Below are 22,954 nucleotides of genomic sequence, written 5' to 3' on the forward strand. Positions count from 1 at the left end.
GGGTGTCGTGGCACTCGAACCCGTCCCTAGCAACATCGGCAACCAGGAGCTGGCCGAGCGCGTGCGCGCGCGCCGCGGCCACACGCACTCCTGCCTACTGGCAGGAGGTTAGGGGTGACTGGCGCCTGGGCCTCGTGGGCTGGCTGTCCACTGGGCCGACCAGGTAAGTCCAGGTAAGCATTTCCTTTCTTTTTGTTTTTCTATTTTTGCTATTCTATTTAGATTTAGTTCAGAGACCAAACCATTTTTTTAGATTCTGGAAATTATCATTTGGCTAGATATAATATATTCAGAGCCACTCACCATTTTCCAGAATTATTGGATCATATTAAATATATAGCAAATATAAATCCAATGCAAATAATTATTGGATTAACTCAAATGGCCAAAAATAAATATTTCTGTCTCCTAAAAATATCGGTTTGAATTTTACCTCTTACCAATATTTTCATAGAGTAACAGGAACATTTCCTTGGAATCATTTGATGAGAATTAAATGTTGATTATTTTTAGAGGTCTTCTGAGGCTTTTGAAAATTCCTCAATTCAAATTTCATTTAAATTTAAACATGATGCTCACATGAAAGGCTAGCCTAGTGCATACCAGAACTAGGGATGTGACAGCTCGCCCCTGCTAAACAAGAATCTCGTCCCGAGATTCAAGAAGTGGAGTAAGAAGACAGAGGGGTCACAAAACTATCACATTCTTCTCGATCCAACTGCCCTTCTTGAAGATACCGATATATTCCATCACATTGCTCTTGACGTATTTGTCTTCGAGATGTTCATCCAACACGATGACGATGGAAGGAAACTCTACAGGAAACGATCTTCTCAAAGATCAAGCAACTCAAGATCAACTCATGGAGTGAGACGTTGAAACATCTCTTGGGTAACAATTCCACGCTAGAGTAGGATGGTGCATGGTTTCAAAGTAGCGAGGAGGTAATTGCCATGATTCCATAATGGGACACCTCAGGGAAAGGTGACTCGTAGAGCATTTCCCTTAAGTGGCAAAAAGAATTACTTTTGATACAAAGATCATTGAAACTCTTTATACCAGCCTGAGGTAATCACAATCGATCGTTGGAAGGGTTCAAAAGAATGGCATACTCCGACTAGGATGGATGATGTGGACTACCTTGTTGAAGACAACGCAATGGATGATTTTTAGCTTATCATCGGAAATGGATGGTACCCATGGTAAGTCAACTTTTGAAGATGATCCTGAACAACAACTACTGAGGTGCAAGCTAGGAACAAAATGCAAATGTTGGGAATGATTCTGGTAACTAGGGAAGAACTCAACAGTCGAGAGTGTTTCCAATGTTCCAATGGTTATAGAATCATCGAAGAAACTGAGAGCACAAGGATCCCTAAGGAACAACTTCAAGAATAGGTCACACTAAATCCTCATGGAGAAGATGGTCAAATAGCTCAATCAAGATACTACAATGATAGATCTTCTGGCTAGGTGTGTCGGCCAGAACATCAACCTTGTCGGGGACCTACATCATAGATCTTGGAAAAGTTCCAACCATCATATCTGCCTGAGATTCAGATCTGGTTGGTAACAGGATATTCCAGATCCATCGAGTCTACAAGAAAATGAAAGTTTGCAACACAAATCAACGAGATGGCGTTGCGAGATTCTCAGGAAATGGACTATGGTAGTAAGCTCCAAAACATGAGCTGGTTCTGCTAACACATGTGAACATGTTGTCCCAGACAAGCATGACCACGTAGTAGTCTTATAACAAAAACACTACCGAGTTCAGGTGGGGAACCATCATCGAGGATAACAAAGTTCTTGCATAAGGCATGCTCTCAAGAAGGAACTTCTTCTCATTGAACAAATCAATCAGTGGCTTGGTGTGCTAGTGAATACATATGGAGTGGAGGTAATTAATCTACCAAACCATATAATACATTCGCACATGCATAACTAACTTGGGATGGTACCAGAGGAAACAAAACAATCTTTCTCGAACTCATGGCGGCAACTTGCTCCAAATGCACATGAATTTGAGGAAGTCACTTCTTCCATCCAAGCATAAGCTTCATGAACGGAACACGAAGGCATTGCTTACAAAGTTTCCAATACTAGGTTGATGTTCAACATGAATCATGGGGGAGACAAAATGCTACTGATGGGCTCAACATCAACTCATCGGAATTTCAATATCACTGGACTTCCACCATCATGTGAACACGGTGATAGCATTGGTCATACCAAAAGATGTAATGGTGTATGCTCGAGGGGTCAACCACGAGTAAGGCAACATTACAAACATCGTTGGTTCTGATTTGACTTGACGATAGCCCATACTCGAGTCAAAGTTTTGACAAGATGATAGACCCAGCAACTGATCACGAGGACCAATTGATGAAGATATCATCTTGCTTCAACAACTATCAAAACACAAGGATATCCCTTTGGGATGAACTAAGTCAGACAAGCTATCATATTCCAACTCTCCAAGTTGTCATTTAGCTTAACCAACTATTTCAGGGTATCCAACACAAATTCTTGGAGAAATAGCGGTTTATAGAAAAATCAACTTGATCACGAAGTCAACATAGCGGTCAGGTGATAACCAGGTAATACTTCCGAGAAGATATTCGGAAAATCATGAACCACCGATATGTTACTAAGCTCAAGATCAATCTTGCTTTTCAGGGCAAGACGATATGATCAAGGGAGCGAGGGATTGACACAATCCTAACTCATTGATCGAAGAGTGCACCAGGAAATATGGACTAGGTAGCAAGATCAATCTTAGAATGGTAGTTCAATAACCAACACGCTAAGAAAGAGAATATTGTCCATTTACTACCAAGCAACGAGTTGCTCGGAGTATTGATTTCACACATCACAATTCACTTGTCGGCATTCCGGTTACAACAACACAACGTCCGAGGAATGAATGATGATGGTGAGAAGTATCACTGCATCAAGAATTCATAAGAGGTGGTGTAATTCTCAAGACATTCTTGACATAAAGATGGTAACACTCCAAGGTAGAACAGAGCAAAAGCTGGATTGGCATTTTGATCCATGGCATACAACTACTTTGACCCAATCCTAGAAATGGATAAGGTACTGGAGTTTTTTTCTCCTAGTCATTCCAGAATAGAATGGCTTGACACACCACAAGAATATGAGGTATCGATGAGCATGAATGCACACATACTCTTAACTATCAATTGATAGACGAGGGCCAGAAAATAACTAACGAGGGACAACTCAAAGGAACATATAACTTTCTGAGTTGTGGATGCATAGATTAGTATGTCGAACGAGTTCAACATATTTCTTCCAGATAACCCATGCAGAAAGGTAGAACTGGCAGAATCACAATTATGAATGGAGAACTCATCAGGAGTACTCTAATGGTGATCTTTTGGTTCAAAGAACTTCTGCCTTAATGGTTCATGGTATTTGGAAGAAGGAAATACCACGGACCTCGAGGACTATCGCAAAGGTTACTAATATCCTAAAGGAACTAGCAACAATATCAACAGGAAGTGAACAGAGTGATTCTTGGGTCAAGAACACAGGAGTAGGATAGCTACTACTAAATGGCATCACGGGATGCTTTCAAGAATGATGGCCAGAATCATCACACTGGGAATACGAAAGCCTTGCTAAATTCTCGAGGACACCTAGGGTCATAATACTAACTCCAACATACACGTCAAGGCAACAGAGTACCTCAACACACCGATTAGTGTGCTTAATCTGGCCCAAAAATACAACGGGAACATGGAGGAAAGATTTGCAAGTGCATCAGACTATTTAGAAACCTAGGATGACTCGGACAGCATAACGGCTGTAAATGCTCAAAATGATTTGGGACATCCTGCAAAATGGTGGCATAACCACTCAACATCACAATATCAAAGTTCCGGGATCAACGATCAACATGCGGAAGTAGTAGGAACTGAACTGAGGCTTGAACTCAACAATCCTAGGCAACTACGGTTTAGTAACACGTCATCCTGAGAGATAGAAGAGAAGCCTAGTTCTTAACCCCCGTAGAAAAGAAGAGGTTGACTTAGAGCAGAAGGGCATAAGGTAAAGGAGTAAAAAGAGCCTTACATTCCCATCGACAATCAATTCCCTTATATAACTAAAGCATTTCTAGACACGACTTCGACCAGCTTGGCTTGGTAATCCTACAGGCAGTCAGGCTCTGATACCAAAGCTATTAGGACCCCGATTCCAAGTCACATCGATCTAGTCGGTAACACCTCATATCACTTTGCGGCCTCACGCACGGTATCCCCACGGGTGTCACCTTACCATGGCCCGGGACCGTTTGCGCCATTTGGCTCACGTATATGATAGTGTCGCTAGCATCCATATGACAGAGAACCTGTGCCAACATGACTAGTCGTGAACCCAAAGTGGCATAACTTACGGGGACAGGCATACATGAATCAACATCGAGCATGTCGGTCAGCAGCGTGCGAATCTGGGCTGTAGCACTGGGCTAACAGGACTCCGGTGAACCGGGCTGTAGCAGGCTAGGCAGGACTCCGGATGTCACCGCGTGACATTTCCCCGAAGGGACAGACACATGAACGAAGTGAATCACATGCCGGCCAGTCAAGTGTTCCGAAGCAGTAGTGCTGGGCTAGCAGGACTCCGGTGAACCGGGCTGTAGCAGACTACTATGGCTCATGGAAGCACACGACTACATTTCCCCATAAGAGAGGCTACCAAGGATGAACAACTAGGTTGTCAGATCCCACACATACCAAGCATTTCAATCATACGCACAATATGCTCGATATGTGTAAATACAACATGGCATCACAATGTAACTCTACAACTCAAGTATTTATTCATTAGGCTCCGGAGAGCCAGATATTACAAACATGGGTCTCATGACCCAACATACAGAACACACAAGCAACAAACACATGCGGAAGCTTAACTTGTCCGAGTACAGACAACTACAAATGAAGAAGGCTAAGAAGCCTAACTATCTACAAGACCCTCCCAAGGGTACAAGATCGTAGCTGAGGTAACGAGCTAAAAGTCGAAGTCCATGCGGAACTACTAGTGAGACTGAAGTCTCTCTGCAAAACATAAATTAAGCAAACGTGAGTACAAATGTACCCAGCAATACTTACATCAGAACTAACTACATATGCTTCGGTATCAACAAAGGGGGTGGTGGAGTTTAACTGCAGCAAGCCAACTTTTGACTCAGTGGCTAACCTGAACTACGACTGCAAGTAACTCTTTTGAGGTGGCGCACACGAGTCCACATATTCACCATATCAATACTCCACTATGGATCCGCTCCCGTCTCCCTACGAGAAGGCCATCCATAGCACTCACGCTTATCTTGCGCATTTTAGAGTATCCACTTTCACTTGTCTATGAACTATGCAAGGGGTCCAAGTTTCCATATCCAGGGAATCCGGCTATTCAAATAGATAATGATAACCCTGCAGGGGTGTACTTCTTCACACACGCTCTCGCCACTTACCACCATCTACACATCGTGTATCTCGGCAACCTTCAAGCGGAAGCCTGGCGAGGGAGTCGACCATGACCTGACTAACCAACAAGTCTCTAGTCCAGGTTTATCGCCTATTCGGGTTCCATCCGCAAGGAGATCCGGCCGGGGTGTCTCTCACGGCCCCAAACAATGTGAGCAGGGTTCCCAAGCCCACCATCCAGGTGCCACTTGGTACACCGTGCCACTGTGCCTAGTCTGTCCCAAGCCCACCTGTACCGGGTGCCAGTTAGTAGACTACTAGTACTACCTACAAACACCAGAAACTAGTTGCAACTCCTAGACAGAGATCAGGTTGATTAATAAGTCGAGAGGGGCACTTAAGCATTCCAATGTGTGGTAGTAACTGTTCATGGATCACAAACACAGAACTCGGTTCCTGAGTACGGTTTCAATGAGACAACCCACCATGTACTCCTACATGGCCTCTCACCTCTACCTTTACCAAATCATGTTCACTCACAGTAGGACATGTTCATCACCATTCCAATTCATTCCCGATGAATCAGACCTGACTCAACTCTAAGCAATAGCAGGCATGACAAACAAGTATGAATGAGTAGGCACACCAGGGCTCAAACAACTCCTACTCATGCTAGTGGGATTCATCTATTTACTGTGGCAATGACAGGTCATGCAAAGGAAAGGGGTTCAACTACCGCAGCATGTAACAGTTGAATCGTTGTTGTCCTAATGCAGTAAAAAGAGCAGGAGCGAGAGAGTGGGATTGTATCAGAATGAACAAGGGGTTTTTGCTTGCCTGGCACTTCTGAAGATAATATAGTTCTCCATCGGTGTCATCGATCTCATCGTCGGAACGTCGTCTACTGAGAGGGGACAATTACCGGCAAACAAGGAAGAACACAATCAATGTGATGTAACAATATGATGCATGATCATGACATGGCAATATGTTGTTGATTGAGCTAATGCGACTAGCAACAAGTTAAATGGAGTTGGTTTGAACACTAGGTTCAAATTCAAACTCCATATGTGCTTTCTTAAATGCCATTAATTCAAATTGTCATATATAGTGGTTGTAAGTTGTTCAGACATGCATGAGAATGGTACAGATGGATAGATTGAATTTTTCTGATCATTTTTCATATATAAAATATTTCATTTGGAGCTACGGTTAATTTTCTATGAATTTTTGAAGTTTTAAACATTTTCTGGAATTTTCTGCATTATTTTAAATCCAGAAAATGTTTAACTGCGTCAGCGTTGTGCAAGCATGACGTCAGCGAGTCAACTGACGCTGACCAGGTCAAACTTGACGACCGGGTCCCACATGTCATTGGCTCACTGTTAATTGGGAGTTAATCCCCTGTTGACTGGGATTTGACCCGCTGCGAGGCCCGCTTGTCAGTGTCTGTTAGAGAGGGATTAGTGGTGATTAGCGCCTACCTGAGCGACCACGTCAGCCCGCCGGGGTTTGGCCAGCGGCTACCAAAGCGGCGGCGGCAGTGCGCCGGACTTGCGCTAAAGGCGACGGGGGCGGCGGGGGCGGCGGTTGAGGGCACCGGGGCATAGCCCGGGCTTGCCCGAATCCAGGGAGGTAAGTGGGAGGCCGCGGGGGCGCTGGAGCTCGCCGGAGCAGAGCTCGCCGGAGTAGAGCTTGTGGCGGCGGCCGGAGTGCGTCCTTGAGTGGCGCGGGGCTGTGGGGCACGGGAAGTCCGGATGTGGTGTGCTACGGCCTCCTGGGTTCACCTAGAGCTCGTCTACGAGCTCGAACATGATGGCGCTAAGCAGAACGACGACGGCGAAGAGGTGCGGCGGCGGCGAGCCTCGGCCATGGCGGGGGATGGGGCTAGAGCATGCGAACGCGGGGGGAGAAGAGGGGTTCGGGGCAGGGGTTCACAACGAGTCCAATGAGCGCGAGAGCGAGGGAGGGAACGCGTTGTCGACGATGAATCGACCACGGTGATCGTCGGACAGATGCGGCGATGAAGGCGGCGGGGACGACGCTGCGGTGCACCCGGCGTCATGTGGGTTGGTGGAGACGAAGAGGAAGGTGCGGCGGTTCTTCTAGAAGCATCGACGAGGCGAGGGGTGGACGATGGCCGCGGTGGTGCTCGTCGGCGCTCTCGGGTGCTCGTGGTCGATCGCGGGAGAGAGAGAGCAGAGGAGGAGGATGGGGGTCCAGAGCGAGAGGGGGGTCAGGGGGGTGTCGTGGCACTCGAAGCCGTCCCCAGCAACAGCGGCAACTAGGAGCTGGCCGAGCGCGTGCGCGCGCGCCGCGGCCACACGCCCTCCTGCCTACTGGCAGGAGGTTAGGGGTGACTGGTGCCTGGGCCTCGTGGGCTGGCTGTCCACTGGGCCGACCAGGTAAGTCCAGGTAAGCCTTTCCTTTTTTTGTTTTTCTATTTTTGCTATTCTGTTTAGATTTAGTTCAGAGACCAAACCATTTTTTAGATTCTGGAAATTATCATTTGGCTAATATAATATATTCAGAGCCACTCACCATTTTCCAGAATTATTGGATCATATTAAATATATAGCAAATATAAATCCAGTGCAAATAATTATTGGTTTAACTCAAATGGCCAAAAATAAATATTTCTGTCTCCTAAAAATATTGGTTTGAATTTTACCTCTTACCAATATTTTCACAGTGTAACAGAAACATTTCCTTGACATTTGATGAGAATTAAATGTTGATTATTTTTAGAGGTCTTCTGAGGCTTTTGAAAATTTCTCAATTCAAATTTCATTTGAATTTAAATATGATGCTCACATGAAAGGCTAGCCTAGTGCATACCAGAACTAGGGATGTGACAATCTGCGTGAGAGAGTATAGAGTGTGTCGATCGAGGTCCGAATAGGGAGATATATCATTTGTTGTGTGAAAGAAAACGAGGTTAAACGAGACTCAGATAAACAGAGCGAGATTGAGCGAGTGTGGCCCGCCGTGCGTAAGAAAGAGTGAGACAGTCTCGAGGGAGTGGCCTAAATAGACAACGTGTGTGCGTGCGCACGAGAGGTTGCGGGGCTAGATAGGTAATGCATGTATTTAGCGCGAGAGGGTGAGAGGGAGAGGGGGGGAGAGAGAGCTCGGCATGGGGTGCAATGGCGGGTGTGTGAGGTAAATACATTTCGTAACAGAGTGGAAAAAGGGGGTTGTGTAGTTGAGAGAGTTAGAGATCGAAACATGAAGAGAAAGAACGGATGTGTGTTGGAAACCGATAGCTTCCTAAGGTGGATAGGAGAGGAAGATTGACCGATACAGGAAGTATGTAGTGTGTGTGTGGGGTGGGGGGCTAAAAACAACATTTGAATCTCTACTCCTAATAGAGCAGTTGGTAGTCTCGCTTTCAGGTTTTTTTAGTCCCACCTCTCCTGGTTTTTTTGGTAGCTCCTCGACTTATCCACCAGAAATCAAAAAAACCTCCTCCTTAGGCCCCAATCCGCACCCATCCACCTACCAAAAAAATAGACCTAGGAACCAACGAAAAAAGACCTACGAAGGTTAACCAGCGACAAAAAAACCTAAACCTATCGCCCGCTCCCTCGCGCCCCTGTTGCTCCCTCCTCGGTCCCGATCTGGATCGAGGCTCGAGGGGACGAGGAGCTCCTGCCTCCCCGTCGGCCGGCCTCCTCCTCGCCCCGCCGCTGCGTCCGGCGCCGCCACGGCCTCTGGAGCCAGGGAAGCCATGGCCTGAGCTTGGCCTCGAGGTCCCCGCCGCCGTCTCCTGCAGCTTCTGCCCCGCCGCCTCACCGCCCGAGCTTGCTGTCGCACCAACCTCGTGTCGAGCATCCTACCCATTGGCAGACAGAGATCATCGATGGTTCCGTGTGGCCTTAACCCTGCACCCATGCCCGCAATTCTTCTACCTCCTCTCAGGTATATGTTGCGCCTCCTTTCCTTTATTTTTTCTCTTCTGTGGTACTTCCGGCGGCTGATGGTATGTGTGTCGGTAGCTGCACAAGGATGGGGATTGCGAGTTAGGATGTAATTTTCCTGTTAAAGTGACACTCCATGGTATGTTTGCTTTGAGAAATTTCTTCCTATTTTTCTTTTTCTACAATGTAGAGCACAGTTTAGACATGTTTCCTTTCTTAAATCCACCTATTCCTGAAACTTTATATTGATATGGTCTTGGTGGTCTCTGGTTTTTGTAATTAATCCGAAGGTCTACCTTTCTGGTTTTAATTACTTATGTGTGTATAGATGCCCATCTTTCCACAACGTGTTGTTCTTGCAGGAATTCCTGTTATATCAATGAAAATCTTACAAGGTAAAATGATGGACCTGAATGGTTCAGACAGACATATACTGCATCAATGGAAACAAGGGATGTTCTGTCAATCTGATCTTAGTTCTACAGACCTCAGAGTTCTACAGCGACGCAGACTAGCAGCGACACCTCTCTCTATTGTGCTTCTATCTGTTCTGTGGATCAATTCAGAGTGTTGATCGTTATGGGTCGATAAAAAAATGTTCAGAATCTGATGCGTGGCAATCAGATGGTCAAAAAAGTGACGGTGTGTGACGATCGGACGACCGGATGATCGGACGTCTTCTTCTTCAAGCTCCCAGCATGCCGTACTCTCCATCTATTGTCTCTTTCGCACGGCGGGGCAGAGGGAGTTGATCGAGGACCGCAGCGTCGGCCACCCAGGTATCTTCTTCTCCACTATCTCGATCATGCACCCTTTGTCTAATCTGCAATGACTCATGACATTGACAGGTACAAGCGCGTGGCGGCGACTGCGATGCACATCAGCCTACTGTTCTTCTACCGGTACACAGCGGCCATGTGCCACCGCCGAGCCCTTCATTGGCGTCCTCCTGGGACACCTCCATGTAGCACCAAGGTTAAAAAAACACCCTGTTGTTGGTCCCTTTCAATTGAAATATTCATTTTACATGCTCCGGTCATAAGTTTGTGATCTGCAAGGTTTATATGAAAAAGGATTTCCAATTATGATAAGTTGTATCTTATTGATCCCAACTGTTAGACCATGTGAGCTCACTGATTTTGCCGTCTGAATATCTGTAGAGTGAAACAAACGTAGCAGTCGTATGTCATCTGCTTGCTGAGTTGCATCATTAGCCTGAGCAGATAGCCATCTTGCATATTGTTTGCCCCAATAATATTTCTCATTTTTTCTGATGCATCTTTTTCCCCCATTGGAGTTATGGTTATCTTCTTACATGGTTTACATGTCAATTTTGTAAACAAGGAACTGGTCATAATCAGCAATCCTGATTAGCTTATGCTCATTGCCTTGTATCAATTTTGAGTCTTAGTTTGTTCACCATCATCAATAAGCGGGACCTTTCATTTCTTCACAAATGGGCCAACCCACCAAATCGTTCAACTCATCAACTCACAAAATGCATGACCATCAAGCAAGCTAGCACAAGCTATTTAACTAAAGAAAAGTCACTTTGTAATGTGACTACAAATTAGATTACAGAGGGAAGTTTGCAAATCACTAGCTCTGAAAGCATAAAATATATTTCAATTTCTAGGCTGCTACATTATTTTGAAACATGAGCTTTTTTAAAACTGAGTGTTTGACGTAGCTTGCTGTTATTGTCAAACTGAAATAGCTGAGTATATATATGTTGCTTTTTGTTTAGGAAAGTGAAAAAAACAAGATGCCATTTGTATGCCAGGAATGGCATATGTGAACGACTCGGGTGGTAGTTTTTAGGGTGTGGCAAGGGGCATTTTTTATAAACTGCCATGGCAGTTCTTTAATTTAGTTCTATTTTTTGAGAAACAGCCATCCACAGGTTATTGATTGTGTGGTTCTGTGTGTGTTCACTGGGACCTCGTCACCAGCGAACGTTCGCCGGGTATTGTTCAACATGGCTCTTGATAATTTAATGATTCAATCAAATTTCATTGCAAAGTACACTGGACCAGGCTTTCCTTCTTTCTAATGCAGTGTTAGTTGGCATTAAGTTGTGAAATCCAAATCCATACATTTACAGTTCCTTGTTGTTCTAATTACACAAGTATTTTCACATATTTTTTTGTTAACTAATCTTCACACCGAACACCATCTCAGTAACTAGACCTGATATAGTAGTTAGTTTTGGCATTAGACACAACAACTTTGACATCGATAATTTCCTCATATATTTAGAGGACAATAAACTTGTCTAGCATTTCATTATGAGTTGCAGACTCTGAAAACAAATGTATGTGCCCCCTAAATGATTAAACATGTGGTTTCTGAATTATGCATGCTGACATGCATTGGCAATCATTATTCAACAGTATTCCTTTTCACTGAAATAGTAACCATGTAATGCTTACGATTTAATCTGGTTATCTAGACAACTAAATGGGTTAATGTTATGTTTAATTAGTATCTTTTGGCATATGTAATGCGTGGAAGGAAACCAGTGTCTTTTGATTAGGGATTTCTGGAGGTAACATGCCTCTGACTGTATGCACTGAATTTCAGATGCTCTGTTTAGAAGATGTTTTCTTCAGTAGTACTACATATTTTTATGATTTCCTGTAACTTGCTGATATGGCACCGATTTGCCGCATGGTGTGCTACAACTACCCTCCAGGGGAATATTTGTTCAGAATCTTCAGTCTTGTAATTTTCTCCTTGATGACAATGACCATGCTGTACTGGGGGATATGGGATTCCATCCTTGCTGTTTGGACTTCCGCTGCCAAATCCAGATCTTATCCAAAGACTTGAGACTCCAAATTACATGCCCCAGAACATTGGCGACCAAACATCAGAGGCCCAATTAGTTACGAGACTGACTCATTGGGGTTTCGCTCGCAGCATTCTTGAGATGTTCAGTGGCGTTCAGACTTGGTGTGCCAAATCACCAGATGAGATTTATCAGTCAGTTGTCCTGAAGAAAGAGAAACCGATGTTCCTATACAATTTACCTATGGAGGTCGCTAATGTCCTCTCTGGCTGCTATGAGTATGACTTTCGGGATCACTCCTTGATGTTAGATATCTTACAGTCATTTGAAAGGTAACATGCTAAAACTCCGTTTCTGCTTCTGCCTTGTTAACTTACAGAATTTGGTTAAACTGCCATGGATGGGTGATTTTACCATATTTCATTTTCATATTTGCTTATATTATATTGTACAAACTATATATGGTCAATGCACGTTTATTTTCCTCCAGAGTTTACTTTTACTATGTCCTGGTACATTAGCTTTGTGTATTCAATTTTTTTTATTCCTGACAAGACGTGCATTGCACATGCACACTTATATGAATCAAGCCTTACATGATTTGCTCTTTTACTGATGGACTGAGGAGGTCAGAGATGTATAACAGCCGTATTGATCCAAATGACAAGTACGGCAGTGCTAACCTGCTTACCTAGAATTTTACCACATCCTAAGACTTGCAAATCTGTATAATAGGAATGGCTAGCTATTTTCTGGTCTACAACCGTGACATGTGGTGGCATCTCTCACCATCTGTGCACATAGTGTTTAGGCATGATTCTTGCATACTGTCGAGACTCGAGAAGGGCGCGACATTTTTTCCTGAACTGATTTTTTTTTTTTGCTTACCGGTTGAGCTCGGTTTCAACTCTTACCTGAGTAGTTGATAGGCAAGCCTGATGCAGGTGTATGGAAATTATGCAATTGCATTAGGTTTGGAGTTGTCCAGTATACTACTGAGGCCTACATATTTTGCTGATGCAGGTTGGAGGTGACACATGAACGCTGGCAATGCAAAATAGCAGATATAAAATAACTGCAGCTCAGGCCTTGTAGTTCTACAACAACCAAGGAAGAAGTCTGTTTTTTAAGCCGACCTCGGCCAAGCAATTTAAGCTTATATGGGTGCTCTCTATTTTTCAGAGGTGCGTGTACTGAGAACGCCTATGATTTAGGGCCAAAAATCTAGACAAAGTGACAAAACTTTGTACGAGACTTACTTGAAGCCAGTGATAGCCCGTTGAAGGATGCCGATTGTGGCTATCCAACTACAACAACGTGCTTGCAACTCATGAGTGGCAAAGTATAACATGCCGCCTTTATTAAAGAAGCCCCTTCAATTTATGTATGCAGAATGCTGTAAAGAACTCATGACAAAGCCAGATCTGTATGCATGTCTTAATGTATTTTCATACTGGCTCGAGTAATGTACTCTTGCCCGCCCCACGACACCGCCTTTGTAGTGTATTCTTGGTCGCGTGTTGCTCAATTAGGTTATTCTATTTTCTTTTTCTTTTTTATTCACAATTGTTGGCATGAATTTGCCGTGCATTTGGTCCTATCAACAATTTAAACCTGTCAATCGAGAAAGGATATGCACATCATCAGTGCACTTCTATTTATTTTGATTATAAATGAGTAGTTAATTTGCTAATTAAAGATGTTTTCCTGTGGGTATATTCATCTCATTAGAAGGTTCTTTTATGTGGCTTTGGTCTTTCTAAATATTGTGTGGGTTTTTTCCTTTCCTGGTTTAGCTTTGTGAAACAATGATTATTCTAGCGCGTGATCTACTCATGCCTATTTACCTTATTGTATAGTTTGTCATTCTAGAACACTAGACCTTTCTCCACAGCTGATATGTTGATATGACAAGTTTAATTTGCCTTTAGTCTTTGCAGAACTAATTTTGCATCCTAGGAAGGGGGCAAAATGGTCTTGACCACCGGCAGACTCTTCTAACATCTCACCGTCACTCCCACGGGTAGCGTTGTAATCGAGTCCAGCAATTCAACTTTTGAAAATAACATGTAGGCCGAACCAAGAGGGAATAGTACAGTACTTCATTTCACTCAGGAGAGCTTCGGTTATATGAAAATTAATTAATTTTAATATGAATTTCGATATTCAATACCCACATGAATTGTATAAGTTGCTTTGCTCGAGATGTGCATTGGACTGTAGTTTCAGGGAGCTCCGTCGCTTTCTTATAGAATTTTGTTCAGATATAAACAAATAAACCTAGATATAGACATGCATCTCAATCTCTTGTTTTAAAGTTAAACTGTTTGTAGATACTTTTTGATGTACCTTTCGAACCCATAAACTCAATGTTGTGCTTGTAGTGTTGGTTCTGGGTTTAGAATCAATTTAATATGTGGATTGATATCCCACCAACCACAAAACGGAATTTCTTCTTTGATATTCTGCTGGTTTTCTGGTTGAGGATTTCCAACAAGAGTGAATGTATAATCCAGCCAACCAACCCAAGATGTTTACCAGCACCATCACGATGATCTTTCTCAGCCTGCTCGACCCAATCAGTCTTCTAATATTCATCTCATGGTAGGCATGCTCTGCAAAAATGCAGCAACATCATTTTTTTGTCACGTATGTTAAACTTGTGCTATGAACTGTTAGCATATTGTCTCTCCTTTGCTTCAACTTTACATAGGATATTCACTCCAAGGAGAGGAAAATCACATACAATTTTCCACATTTACCCTTCTGAATTAATTGCCTAACTGTTTAATGATTTTTTAGGAGGGTCAAGAAAAAGACGTAAAACCATAGCTTGCTTCTTGGTTCCAGTTTCTGCAGCCACCATTGATAAGCATGGGGCTGAGCAAATGAGTATCAAAGGCAAGTCAAGGAAACTTCGTCCTCTAGGCTGGTTGCGATTTAGTTCTCCAGCAGCTTCAATGCCAAGGTAAAACTTCATCTATTTCGCAAACTGGGATAACACCCACTATTTTCACTTATTTTGAATTGATAGATCCTATAATAGCATGGATAATTGTGATGATGCCATAGTTTCCTAATTACTATGATAATTTACCAGATGAGGAGGTGGGAGAGGTGCCGCCCAAGGAGGCCAGGGGAGGAGGGCAACAAGGCTGGGGAGCGGAGGCGGAGGCTGACGAGGAAGAGAATGATCAAGCATGTAAATCTAGAGCACAAGCTCATGATTTATCAAGGGAGTGGCGCTGCCGCCGGAGTAGAAAATCATATCTCACATTAAGGTGTTTTTGTCTTTTGTTTTTGTACAAATTTGGTGCAGGCAAAATTTTGATGATACATATAAGATGACTAGCATTATCTTTTTATTGAGTGCATGTTTGGGTAGCATTATCTTTTTATTGAGTGCATGTTCGGGTAGCATTATCTACTTAGAAAAAATTGCTATATGCGTGTAGTGAATAACATCTGTAGGCGGTTTCCCACCTTGTCCCTTACTAATTGTCATGCTGGTGTCAAAAACTGGCTCACTTAGAACGCGAGTCAGTGGACTTTGTGATCAAAGTGAGGGTTGAGAGTCAGCGCGGGTGGGGCATGGGATTTGCAACAGGAGCAACACAGGAGTAGTAGATAGTACTATATGGATTATGGTCACTTCTGTGAGTACTCTCAACAATGCTAGAAGCACTACACCATGATTACAACAACACATTTATTATGATATAAAGTAATATTAAAATGTAGCTGACCAATGTAGGCTCAGGAAGAAGTTTTTATTATACTTGCTTAAATATCGTGCGAATGAAACTAAAAACACCATTTCTAATATTGTGCGAGAATTGCGTAAACACAACAACAAGGAACAGTAGATATTAATTTGTAATAGGATTTTAATTAGATCATCGCTCTATATGTATACATTGTTAATTTATCTCTTTTATCAATTTACATTTCAAGTGAATTGGACTTCAACAAATACCCCGACTGTGCTCGTGCTATCTTGTCTCTGCATGTAAAATTTGACATGCATTGTGTTTACATAATTTTAGCAAAATATTTTCGTAGCACGTGACAAAGCACCGACATTCCCGTGCTATCTTATCTCTACATGTGAAAATTTACATCCATTATGTTTATACAACCCAACAAAAATATTTCAAAAGCCCGTGGCAACGCGCGGGCGTTCTACTAGTGTAGATAGTATGAGACTTAATATCGATGTTTCAATTCGGTGTACATTGTAAGATTTAAGCTGAGGACCATGCATATGGGTAATTATTTCGAATTCGTGCCATACTAGGTTTCGAAAAGTTGACATTGACTCGATTTGTTGTGCTATTTTGTAGGTCATATGTTTGGATCCATCCAAAAGTTTTCTCACTACCATGGTGTTCATCATATACGTATGAATTTGTATTAAAAAAGTAGCATGGATACAGTGAAATGCGAAATCCACGTTAGAATTGGAGATCGCCATGTGACACACACTCTAATTCAAATAACTAATTATGTGACACACACTCTAATCCACGTTAGCGTGGATACCTAGGATACCGTTTGATTTTTTTTTTCAAATAACTCCTCATTAATTAATTTATAGTATCTCGTTTCGAATGACTAATTATTGCAAGGAAAACACAGGCATGGTAATACATATAGATTCGTTTGCAAATGAAAGAAGATTCATTTGCATTCTCAAATGTAGGCGCACCAGGTAGACGAGGGTCGTGTCGTGGTGGTCGCGTGTGTCGGACGGACTCTTAGCACCCAGCCACCCACCCCCCTCCCTCCCTCCCCCTCCCCCCAAAAAGGATGACGATAATATAAGTTCGCGCTTCCACATTTCGGATTGAAATATCTGGCGGCCCCAATTCCAGCCCTGCAAAATCTCCCTCCTCCACCGTCCCCTTCCGCGCACAGATTGCTCAAATCCCTAATTCGCCGCCAACCCAAGCAAAGTTCGAATCGCCCCTCGTCTCTTCTCTTTCCCCACCTCTGTGCTGGACGACGACGACGAAGACGATGGTCACGCTTCACCACCGCACCGGAGCTACCTCATCTATGCCCTCGTCCATTGCACCGGGTGGTCCACCGACAATGTCGGCCGCCGCAACCGACGTGCCTCACAGACACCGACTTCCACCGCATCAGGTGTGCTTCACCGACGCCGTCTCCCAGCTCACCGGGGCTACTTCACCGAGCACATCGTCGCGCCTCCGCCCCCCGAGGCCATTGGGGCTTCACCAACGGTCTCGTCCATCACATCGTAGTGCTCCGCTGTCACTCAAGATCTGCATCCGTGCACGGCCAGCCAACGCCAGCGCATCACCCTCAACGGCTCTGAAGTGACCCACACTCTAGCTAGGCGAGCATGCCCAAACGCCGGCCCAAACTAGGTATCCACACATCACTCCCTTGTGCACTATTTCGACGACGTTTGGATATCCTTTCACTACTCTCTTAGCTTACAAGCCTATCCAACTCTTACTTTAACTCTTATTTCTTCTGGAGATATCATCTGAAACAAGCAAATCCATTTTTTAGCGAAGCATGATGGCGCTACGGGATCTGGTACACATCCTGCACACCCGTATAACCTTGTAAGCATCTGTCCTCTGGTACAACAGCAAGGTCGATTTCTCTTATTTGATTAGCCATTAGCCGTGTCAAAAATGCAGAGGGGGGTGCAAGGAGCACAAGGCCTGCACATCCAAGCAAGTGGTAATATGGACTTGTACGTGGAACATCCCAAGCGCAAGCAGAGCTGTAGTGAGCCTGTACAACGAGCTAGTGTAAGTCCCTGCATTTCATTTCATTCGTACTGGCATTCGTGTATGATTTGTGTGCAGTGGCGGATCCATGAATTCAAGTTACCAGGGGCGAACATTTAACTTAAAAAATACGAAGGCACTTGCACTCCGGAAATCAACATAACTTGAGAAATGTGAAGCTACACGCACTTTGAAAACCAGCTAATGATCCAAAGTAGTTCAGATTATAAACACTAAATGATGCAAGCACCAAAAAACACAAAATGCAACATGGTGCACAAGGACTACATACATGGTCTGTACCTACTTGAATTATTCATTCTCTGGCTAAAAATATCGAAGTGTAATTGCATCTATAACCAGTGCGCAAACTGCATATCAATATATCTATCCTGCACAAGTATGCCAATAGTTTCAAACAACATATTAGAAAAGTATTTATGCTACGTTGTCATGATACGGGGACTTTCTGGTAGATGGCCTCGATGTTTCCTCAAGCCATGAAAATGCACTATAATTTTCTTGTCATCAATGCCTGTAAATCTCCATGTCTCTCTCAACATAGAGATCATGATTAGAAACTAAATCCTTCAATGGGAGCCTGCAAAATGCTTGCATTAGGTGCCTCATTAGACACTATATGTTCATCACCAGGAGCATGTAAAATGTTTGCATCAAATCCTTCATTAGCAGTCTGTTCATTAGACACTTCAGGATCAAGAACAACATGAGCTTGGATGTTTGCACCGGAAACTTGATTAGATTCATCAGATTCAGTTAGTTCAGTATTGATTGGGGGAGTTATAAAATAAGTAGAAATTGGTTTCATTTGCTCATAGATTCCCTACATACAAGCAGTTTTACAACACCGTCAGGTTTAACTATTGGCCTGAAATTGAAGAGTTGAATTAGATATAATCAGGGATGTGATGTACCTGCTCGTTGCGCATGCTACTCTTGCAAGCTGCGACTGTCCGTTTGCGCAAGCTTGATGCCATGCCCGTGCTGCCGCTGTTGCCTCCCACGCAGGCTACACCCAGGGTTGGATCTTCATCTTCTTCTCCTTCCGTTTGCTTGAAGCCCGGCGACCGCCCTCCAACGAGGGCGCGAGGAAGTGTTGTGTCGGTCTGTCCAGCGGAGGCTAGGTTAGGAGCGAACCAGACTGGAGGCTGGAGCGGATGAATTGGGATTTTTCCTGCTGTCGATCGATATGGGAGGCACTCGTTTGGGCCATGAGCCTGCTATAGGGCCTGCCTTGCACTTATGTTATTGGCCTATCCAAATTGAAACATTTTTCTTCATTTTTTACATTGCCTGCTCGTGCGTTGGGATGAACAAAACTAGCCTGGGCCAACCTGGACGACTCAAACTAGGTGCACACTTTTGAGCCACCCGAGACGGCCGCCCATACCAGCCCCTATGGTGGCGTCACCCCTTTTTGCGTGTATGATAGGGGTAGTGAAAAATATTCCAGTGGCGCTTTTGATTTACCCACAGAATGGTTGAATTGCTTGTTTCTATGAACTGAGTTCGCCAATAATGTGAAGGATGCCAGTCTTTTCATCCTATTGTAGATTGCTTAGATCTAGTTATGCCAAAAGTAATCGCATGAAATATACAGTAAAAGCCAGTGTGATGTGTGTGGCTATAACTAGTCTGACTACACGTCCTCATATAACATATGAAGGACGCACCATCTTACCAGATTAAACATTTGACTTGCCAATGCAGTGCGGGAAGAAAGAAGTATTGGGACTGCGTATCCAAGCAATTGATGCCATGGACTCCTTCGTACCACCTTGTAAGTGAAAAAGAAGTTGCAGTGTGCCTGTACAAAGAACTAGCGTAAGTTCAGTTACCTGCTTCTCGGAATTTTAGTTAGCCACTTATTGCAAAATTGTTCAATTACGTTGCTTGGCTTAATTTAGTTTGCTACTGATTACATAATGCCACAACCTGTTAATCCTATTATAGACTGCACCTATCTATGTGTTTGATACTTACTGTTAAGAATTACCTATTTGCCTGAACTTAAATAGCCACTTGTTTGTTTAACTACTTTGCTGCTACAACAACGGGTTACAATGATGTTAATAACTACCTTTCATCATCGAATTAAAACTCTTTAATTCCTTGTTTGTTTAACTGGTTTGCTGTCATAACTCCCAGTTGAGATGTTTTGCTAACTTCAATTTTTCTGAATCCAATCGGAACTTTAATGGCAAAACAGGTTAGCCCAAGATCAAAGAGCGAGGTCCCCATGGACGTTGTATCATCCCACAACTGTGGCACCGGCCCAATCGTGCATTATGAATTGCCAACTGCTGATACTCTAGAGGCTAAACTAGTGGTATAAAGAGATTCTGCTTCTGCACTTAGATATGAAGTTGACATGTTGAGGAAGCGAACAGCATAATCAGTAGCAGTACTCAAGACAACCAATAAATATTTGGTGGATTTCAAAACGAAGCAAGCCGAGACTGACCACTGATACGTCTCCAACGTATCAATAATTTATGAAGTATTCATGCTATTATATTATCTGTTTTGGATGTTTGTGGGCTTTATTAAACACTTTTATATTATTTTTGGGACTAACCTATTAACCCAGAGCCCAGTGCCAATTTCTGTTTTTCCTTGTTTTAGAGTATCGCAGAAAAGGAAAATCAAACGGAGTCCAATTGACCTGAAACTTCACGGAACTTATTTTTGGACCAGAAGAAGCCCACGGAGTATCGGAGATGGACCAGGAGAGCCCCGGGCTGCCCACGAGGGTGGGGGGCGCGCCCCCCTGCCTCGTGGACAGCCCGGAGGTCCACCGACGTACTTCTTCCTCCCATATATACCCATATACACTAAAAACTTCGGAGAGCAGAATAGATCGGGAGTTCCGCCGCCAGAAGACTCTGTAGCCACCGAAAGCCAATCTAGACCCGTTCTGGCACCCTGCCAGAGGGGGAATCCCTCTCCGGTGGCCATCTTCATCATCCTGTCGCTCTCCATGATGAAGAGGGAGTAGTTCTCCCTCGGGGCTGAGGGTATGTACCAGTAGCTATGTGTTTGATCTATCTCTCTCTCTCTCTCTCTCTCTCTCTCTCTCTCCCTCTCTCTCTCTCTCGTGTTCTTGAGGTGGTACGATCTTGATGTATCGCGAGCTTTGCTATTATAGTTGGATCTTATGATGTTTCTTCCCCTCTACTCTCTTGTAATGGATTGAGTTTTCCCTTCAAAGTTATCTTATCGAATTGAGTCTTTAAGGATTTGAGAACACTTGATATATGTCTTGCGTGGGATACCTGTGGTGACAATGGGGTATTCTATGATCCACTTGATGTATGTTTTGGTGATCAACTTGCAGGTTTCGTGACCTTGGGAATCTATGCATAGCGGTTGGCACACGTTTTCGTCTTGACTCTCCGGTAGAAACTTTGGGGCACTCTTTGAAGTACTTTGTGTTGGTTTGAATAGATGAATCTGAGATTGTGTGATGCATATCGTATAATCATACCCACGGATACTTGAGGTGACATTGGAGTATCTAGGTGACATTAGGGTTTTGGTTGATTTGTATCTTAAGGTGTTATTTTACTACGAACTCTAGGCATGTTTGTGACACTTATAGGAATAGCCCAATAGATTGATCGGAAAGAATAACTTTGAGGTGGTTTCGTACCCTACCATAATCTCTTTGTTTGTTCTCTGCTATTAGTGACTTTGGAGTGACTCTTTGTTGCATGCTGAGGGATAGTTATATGATCCAATTATTTTATTATTGTTGAGAGGACTTGCACTAGTGAAAGTATGAACCCTAGGTCTTGTTTCCTAGCATTGTAATACCGTTTGTGCTCACTTTTATCATTAGTTACCTTGCTGTTTTTATATTTTCAGATTACAAATACCCATATCTATCATCCATATACCACTTGTATCACCATCTCTTCGCCGAACTAGTGCACCTATACAATTTACCATTCTATTGGGTGTGTTGGGGACACAAGAGACTCTTTGCTATTTGGTTGCAGGGTTGTTTGAGAGAGACCATCTTCATGCTACACCTCCAACGGATTGATAAACCTTAGGTCATCCACTTGAGGAAAATTTGGTACTGTCCTACAAACCTCTGCACTTGGAGGCCCAACAACGTCTACAAGAAGAAGGTTGTGTAGTAGACATCAAGCTCTTTTCTGGCGCCGTTGCCAGGGAGGCGAGGTAAGCGGCACTAACACCCCGTCAATTAAGCTCTTTTCTGGCGCCGTTGCCGGGGAGGTTAGTGCTTGAAGGTATATCTTTAGATCTTGCAATCGAATCTTTTTGTTTCTTGTTTTATCACTAGTTTAGTTTATAAAAGAAAACTACCAAAAAATGGAATTAAGGGTACCTCATATGCTTCATCTTTTTAATATCTATCATGAAAATAAGGATTCCGATAATTGTGCTCAAGTGCTAGAAGAAGAATGCATTAGAATGTTTGGCACTAAATATTTGAATGATGAGCATGATTGCAATGTTGTTAGTATGAATTGCTTGAATATCTATGATGCTAATGATATGCAAAGCCACAAGCTTGGGGAAGCTATATTCGATGAAGATGATATTTTTTGTCCCCCAAGTTTTGATGAGCAAATTTATTATGATCAAATCATGCCTCCTATCTATGATGATTATTGTGATGACACGCATGCTTTAAAGAATAATTATAACAATGAAACTTGTCATCTTGATTTCAATTTTCAATCCCATGATAGTTACTTTGTTGAGTTTGCTCCCACTACTATTCACGAGAAAGAAATTTGCTTATGTGGAAAGTAATAAAAATTCTATGCTTGTAGATCATGAAAATAGTGCTTTATGTGATAGTTATATTGTTGAATTCATTCATGATGCTACTGAAAATTATTATTAGGTAGGAATATATTCTTGTAGGAGTTGCAATAATATCAAGTTTCCTCTCTATGTGCTTAAAATCTTGAAGTTTTGCTTGCTTTACCTTCCTATCCAAGTTGATTCTTGTTCCCATAA

The 22,954-nt window shown here is 43.2% G+C and overlaps 1 long non-coding RNA gene across 5 annotated transcripts; it reads left to right on the plus strand.

Moving 5' to 3' along the window:
* The first annotated feature begins 9,002 nt into the window (after window positions 1-9,002).
* Window positions 9,003-15,551, plus strand: LOC123060772 (uncharacterized). Of its 5 annotated transcripts, none has more exons than XR_006428145.1 (7): window positions 9,003-9,377; window positions 9,455-9,515; window positions 9,739-10,155; window positions 10,225-10,351; window positions 11,960-12,499; window positions 13,191-15,135; window positions 15,268-15,551. It is a non-coding gene; the product is annotated as an uncharacterized lncRNA (long non-coding RNA). The 5 variants fall into 5 exon arrangements; XR_006428143.1 differs by having other exon boundaries at window positions 9,005-9,377; window positions 10,225-12,499; window positions 13,191-14,771; window positions 14,970-15,135; XR_006428141.1 differs by having other exon boundaries at window positions 9,455-10,155; window positions 12,072-12,499.
* The last annotated feature ends 7,403 nt before the right edge of the window (window positions 15,552-22,954 follow it).

The sequence above is a fragment of the Triticum aestivum genome, chromosome 3A (assembly GCF_018294505.1).
Source record: "Triticum aestivum cultivar Chinese Spring chromosome 3A, IWGSC CS RefSeq v2.1, whole genome shotgun sequence".
NCBI classification, from domain to species: domain Eukaryota; kingdom Viridiplantae; phylum Streptophyta; class Magnoliopsida; order Poales; family Poaceae; genus Triticum; species Triticum aestivum.